The sequence below is a fragment of the Perna viridis genome, chromosome 10 (genome assembly GCF_037379345.1).
Source record: "Perna viridis isolate PV_CMFRI_1.1 ecotype Kerala chromosome 10, ASM3737934v1, whole genome shotgun sequence".
NCBI classification, from domain to species: Eukaryota; Metazoa; Mollusca; class Bivalvia; order Mytilida; family Mytilidae; genus Perna; species Perna viridis.
The window spans coordinates 24,925,995-24,933,335 of NC_142454.1; positions in this window are offsets into that span (position 1 = coordinate 24,925,995).

The window sequence follows — 7,341 nt, forward strand, 5'->3', positions numbered from 1 at the left end:
TAAGCAATATATATAGAATTGTGTAGTGTATTTACACGTATATTTTATAGCATATTCAATGTGAGATGTAATGCTGAACATATCAAGATCGACCTTTACGTCTTAATAGTTAAACTGTTTAAGGACGATTATCAAAACTGAGTTATCTTCTCGACATTTCAACGGTTAAAAAGTTTATACAGACTAAGATTTCTTCTCTATATGTTCATTAATTTACTAGAGATCTACTAGTGTTGACACAAAAAAAGACCTTCTATGATATTTCATATTTGTATGAGTAAGTTTTTTAGTACATGATCTAGCGGATAGACTGGTGACTTACTTGGAGTCAGATTAGTGTATATGAGTGAAGTGGCATGCCTACCTGCGGGTAGATATTCATGTGAGCCAACACATTAAAAATCCGGCTTGACAAGTCAATGAAAGAAGCTTGTAGTGCTGCATTTAAAGCAATAAATGTTGATAATAGCTACAGAATAATGAGAAAACAACGGGTTTTTTTAATCAAAGAAGATCGATAACTCTAATCTAATTATTTTTTTTTTTTGTCATTACTTCCGAAGATTGCAGGACATTCACCTGGGTTAAAAATACTTTCATCTTGGTTAAAAGTAGCAATAACGGACACACAGGTCAGAACATGTTTTGTTTTCATTTCATTTCATCTATTGCTTGATTAGTTTGTGCCATATTATATCACTGTGCGTAAATTACAAAAGAATATTTGCGTTATATTCGCACTTTTTTTTCGTTTTTGGCGCGAGTCCGTAAAAAAAAACGAGTCTTCCTTAATGCTGAAAAACCACTTTCACTTTGCAATCAGATTTTTTTTAATAAAGAATTGACAATTACAGCACATGCGCGGATTATGGTCACCAGAAGTGAACGCATACGAATTTTATCTTGGTCGACTTTTTGTCTTGCAAGACATATATGTATCGACACCTATATCATGTATTTAATGCATTTTACTTGTGGCTATCAAATGAAATTGTACAGGAAAAATGCAATTTAATAGAATAATTCAAAGCTAAAGTATATTTCAGCAGAAAATGACAGCTAAAGGTCTCAGTATTGTATTAATATTCCCATAGACTTCTATAGTGAAGTGCATATATTTAGGATTATTTAAAAAATATGTAAATTGATTCAAAAAACTTTCATTTATGTAGCATTTCTAAGGGCATGTCAAAAAATAATTTCCCGCAAATAAAGTAAGGTTAGTCCTGGAAGATCGGGCAGAAAAGTAGTCTTGAACTATAAATAGCCATTTTCTCTACTTTCACTTTCGTTTTGCACTCATCAAACCAACATTTTCAGTGGAACATTTTCATGTGGAAATGTTAAATTTTCTTAACAAAAAGTTTGTCATCTTATAGTGCTATGTTTGCTCTGTTTTATAAGTCATTGTTCATATCTTCTGACAAAACATTAGTTTGAAGAAAGGCAAAAAGAAAACGCACTATATCTTAATAGCCTCCATGTTTTCACGTACACCCGCTCAGGGATATGCAATGCAATACTGGTACCTAATTAAAACAGTTTTAATAGTTTATGAAAAATCTGCCACGGAACGTAAAGTTATAATTAGTCAATCAATCTGAGTTTTCATAGCAATGGTCTCCATTCTTACACCACATATCTTTAGAAATTCATAACTATAATTCAATACCTAGATACCTTATTAGATTTAGCATTTCAATTAATGAAGCCCTTGTGAGCAGTAACCCCATGTGATTTAGCGAATAAGCATTCATCTTAGTTTATCTTTTTTTCTAAATATCTCCAGTTCATTCAAATATACAAAAATGGAAATTATTAGCTTCTGTACTCCCACCGCGCGATAAAACCAAGGACTTTAACTTTGACATTTCATTTCACTTTATAAAAAGGCAAATGCATGTCTTGTCATAAGTTGTTTAAGTATAGTTCGGAGAAAAATGCAAAAATTCGGTTGTTCCGATGTTTAAATTGTATATCAAAGGAACCAGAATTCCAACTATACTAAAAAAAAAAAGAACGTAATGCGGAAATGACAAGACAATCAAAAAAGAGGCTCTCGAAGAGGGGCATTATCCCAGTATAGATTTGCTGAAAAGAACATAAAATGAAGTTTAACCATGGCTATCCAACATTTTCATCATCACCATGTTTACTATATAAACCAAGTAGCGTTGAAATCAAAGAAAGTTTAAAAATTAGCGGGAAAATGGCCAACCAGAATGATCCTTCGTCAACACCATTCAACTTAAAAAACTAGTTTCTTAAAGAGACCAAAGACCATTGGAATCGGAGCAACTGGTAAAAATGGTCGCAAATTGGCAGCCATTTTGAAAATGGCCGCCTAACAAATAATTTTAATACCGCCAATCAACTCAGAATATCATGTTTATCTCATGAGTAACTTTCATTTTCAATATTCTTCTATAGTTAAAAAAAAATATTTTGCCCCCTGTTCTTTTCTTAGGAAACGTTTTCTTTTTTGACCGATGAAAAATGTTAAATGATCAGTTTCTGCAGGAAACCCTAAAAATATGCGAAAATTTTATAGAATTTCCTTGCAGTTGGCTTTAAAGAGTTGTACACGTGAAAAACAACCAAAAAAATCTGTTTGAGGGACCATAACTCCTACAACAGGCAACACATTATTTTAAACTAATTTGCAACAGTCTGTCTCCTGGTGGTAAACAATATTTCTATCCGTCAGAATTTTGCTAAATTCAACGTTATAAAGTTATTTGCAAAAAATTGTAATTCGAATCCTATGTTCTATTTTTAGTAACAGCAACCATGTTTTTTTTTCACCAATAAAAAAAACAAACGGTCATTTTGTGCAGGATAACCTAAAAACAGTAATACCAACTTCCATTAAATTCTGAACAGTAGAATCTGGGAAGAATTTTGAAAGTACTAACATCCAAAACAGCCACACAAAAAAACAAAAAAGGCAATAAATCCAATATGGGTCAACAGATTTTCACCAAAATATATATAGATCTCATCAAGGTGAATACTTTAATCGTGTCAGAATTTGGTTAAACGGTTTTTGATCAGATATGCAAAAAAACTGCAGTCCGACCCCTATATTCTGTTTTAGTAACGGCGGTCGTGCATTTTAACATAGGTCTATTCATGTATTCTTTTTAGAAAGAGGAGAAGCTCGATTGAAAACCCCTTGTTTGCCCATACATTGCTTTCAAACACTTCTAATTGATAAATTTTTCGTAGAGCGCAGCTAGATACGAGCACAGCTCTGATTTTTTTTTTATTGTGGCTAAATGTATGATACAGGATAATAATTCACTTCGAGTTTGAATGGGAGCGGTCAAAAAACTTAAATGCTTGTAAAGAAAGATAACATGAGCAGACATTACCTTAACTTTAACCTGCAGAAGACTATATATCAGTATGATTCTACATATGTCAGCTCACAATCCTCAAAATGGCATGTGGGGTTAGCAGACTTGCAGTGCAGTATTGGTCACCGGAAGTGAAGGGTCTATAAAGGCTAGAAACCACTAATTCCACTTCCCAAAGGCTTCTATGCTAATTTCACAATATTCAATGGCTTCTCTGGACTTTACCTTAACTTTAACCTGCAGAGGACTATATATCAGCACGATTCTACATATGTCAGCTCACAATCCTCAGAATGGCATGTTGAGTTAGCAGACTTGCAGTGCAGTACTGGTCACCGGAAGCGAAGGGTCTATAAATAGCATGTGAAATGCCAGTGTTTTCACAAGATAGGGGTATATTTACAAATCATTATGGAGATTAGGCTTCACATCACAAGAAGCAAAATGCACATATAGGCTAAAAACCACTAATTCCACTTCCCATAGGCTTCTATGCTAATTTCACAATATTCAATGGCTTCTCTGGACTTTACCTTAACTTTAACCTGCAGAGGACTATATATCAGCATGATTCTACATATGTCAGCTCACAATCCTCAGAATGGCATGTGGGGTTAGCAGACTTGCAGTGCAGTACTGGTCAGCGGAAGTGAAGGGTCTATAAATAGCATGGGAAATCCCAGTGTTTTCACAAGATAGGGGTATATTTAAAAATCATTATGGAGATTAGGCTTCACATCACAAGAAGCAAAATGCACCTATAAAATGTACAGAAATGTTTTTCCTTTCAGAAACTGCTTAAATTTTTTGAATAAGATGAGAACTATTTTCACAGCACTATGAGGAACAGGGGTAATTTCTGCGTAGGACTATTTTTGCGTACGTTCCAAATGCTCATTGGTTGAATTGGTGGTCTGTAACCTAAAGAGTCACTTTTTGTCTTAGAAAAAATAAATAACTATACAGGTATCTTCCTACACACATACTGAATGCATTTGCAAAGTTTCAGTGAAATGTGACAAGCACTTTTTTAAATATTTGATTTTTAAATATAGGGTAACCAAGTTGTGCGAGCAAAAAAGTGACAATATTCTACCATACTTAAATGCATTAAATATTTGCAAAGAACTTTTTCTGACTTTTCAAATAAAAAATATCAATCACAACTTGCTTTTTAACAATATTAATGAAGAAATAGTTTTAAAAGTAATCATTTTCTGAGAAATTGGTCTATTTTTAAAAAATTATTTCTGACATGCCTCCCCCTTTTTCTTGATCACATGTCAAAAATCCTAAATCTTTAAATTTTCACAAAAGGTGATATATTTGGCTTTAAATTTGTAAATACAGTGTTTTCACATTAAAACATGACCAGTAAAGGGCACCTAAAGCAAAAAAAGTGCTCAATAATGGATTTTCCATGTTGCCATAGGGGAATGCTTATATGGCCTTAACCGCAGTAATGAAAGTGAGTTTTTCCTCATTTCTAACCTAATTTTTGCTCAAATCTACACAAAACTTGATTTCAAGTGCTTATTACCACCATATTTAGGTAAATATAGCCCTCAAAGTTTAATATTTGATATTTTTACTAAATTTTCTACACTTTTTACAAGATAGGACATAAAAATCAGCCAAAAAGACCAATTTTCCATAATTTGGACCTATAACTTAAAAAAATGCATATTTTGAAGGATTTTTGTAGTGTATTCCTCTCATGGCAAAGTTAACAAGATCTTCAAGTAGTTTAAAGCTATTTCAAGAAACTTTTCATTTTGCCATGGCTTCAACTTAAGGCTAAAAACCACTAATTCCACTTCCCATAGGCTTCTATGCTAATTTCACAATATTCAATGGCTTCTCTGGACTACCTTAACTTTAACCTGCAGAGGACTATATATCAGCATGATTCTACATATGTCAGCTCACAATCCTCAGAATGGCATGTGGGGTTAGCAGACTTGCAGTGCAGTACTGGTCAGCGGAAGTGAAGGGTCTATAAATAGCATGGGAAATCCCAGTGTTTTCACAAGATAGGGGTATATTTAAAAATCATTATGGAGATTAGGCTTCACATCACAAGAAGCAAAATGCACCTATAAAATGTACAGAAATGTTTTTCCTTTCAGAAACTGCTTAAATTTTTTGAATAAGATGAGAACTATTTTCACAGCACTATGAGGAACAGGGGTAATTTCTGCGTAGGACTATTTTTGCGTACGTTCCAAATGCTCATTGGTTGAATTGGTGGTCTGTAACCTATAAAATGTACAGAAATGTTTTTCCTATCAGAAACTTTAAATTTTTTAAATAAGATGAGAACTTTTTTCACAGCACTATGAGGAACAGGGGTACTTTCTGTGCATGACTATTTTTGCGTACATTCCAAATGCTCATTGGTTGAATTGGTGGTCTGTAACATATATCAAAAGAAGTTTTGCAAATCACAATGTAATGGCATTTGGAGAATTTTTTTTTTAGGTAAAATTAAAAAAAATCAGAAATTGATAATATTTGTATGCATATAAAATTAAAAAGGAACAACTCACCAACTCACTAATGTTTCACGAAAATAGGTGCAACCATTATTAAGTTAAAGCACGTGAACTGTAACCACTTTTATGAAAAAAAAAGTCCCATAACTCTAAATCGTGAAAAAAACAATAATCATAAAGTCATTTTTTTTCAATGGCAATAATTCTTACAAGATTCATCTGACAACTTTGATCCCAGGAGACTTTTGTAGGCCTTATAATACGGATTATTTCAACAATTGAAAGAATTTGGCTAAACCTGACGGTTTTGTAGATTTATGCAAAAAAAAATACTATCGGACCCGTATGTTCTATTTTGAGTAACGGCAGCCACATCAATTCTATACAGGATACCCCAAGAAACATTCGCACAAAGTTTGGTTCCAATTGGTCAAGCAGTGTCAGAGAAGGAGATTTTTGAAAGAATTAACATTAAAATTGGCAAAACACGTCAAAAAAGGCCAATAACTCCAACATGGCTTAACAGATTAAAATGAAAATTTGACTACAGATAGATCTCATCAACACTTTTATCCATGACAAATGTGGCTAAACCTTTCGTATTTGGAGATATATGCAAAAAACTACTGACTGACCCCTATGTTCTTTTTTCAGTAAATCCATGCTGTTGGATTAATCAAAAATCTAAACAAATCTTTTGTGCAAGATACCTTAGAAAACCATTTATACCAAGTTTGATTCAGATTAGTCAAGTAGTGTCAGAGGAGAAGATTTTTGTAAGAAATAACATTTAAAATAGCAAAAAAACGTCGAAAAAGGGCAACAACTATAACATAGCTAAACAAATAAAAATGAAAATTTGACCATTGATAGAGCCCATCATGCTGAAAACTTTTATCCCTGTCAGAATTTGGCTAAACCTTATGGTTTTGGAGATATATGCATAAAACTACTGTCTGACCCCTATGTTGTATTTTTAGTAACACCCACCCCCCCCTCCCCCATGTATTTAGATGAATCAAAAATCTAAACTAACTTTTGAGCAAGTAACCTTAAGGAACATCCATACCAAGTTTGGTTCCAATTAGTCAAAAAGTGTCAGAGAAGAATATTTTTGAAAGAAATAACCTTAAAAATAACAAAAAACATCAAAAAGGGAAGTAACTCCAATATTTGACCACAGGTAGATCTCATCGTGCTGAACACTTTTTCCAACCGTTAAAATTTGGCAAAACCAAACGGTTTTGGAGATATAAGCGAAAAACTACAGTCAGACCCCTATCTTCTATTTTTAGTAATGACGGCCACATTTTTTTGACAAATCAAAAATCTCCACATTAATTCTATGCAGGATACCCAAAGAACATTCATACAAAGTTTGGTTCCAATTGGTCAAACAGTGTCAGAGGAGAAGAGTTTTAAAATATTGTTAACCACAACAGATGACGATGACAGACACAAAGTGATGGCAATAGCTGACATGGCCT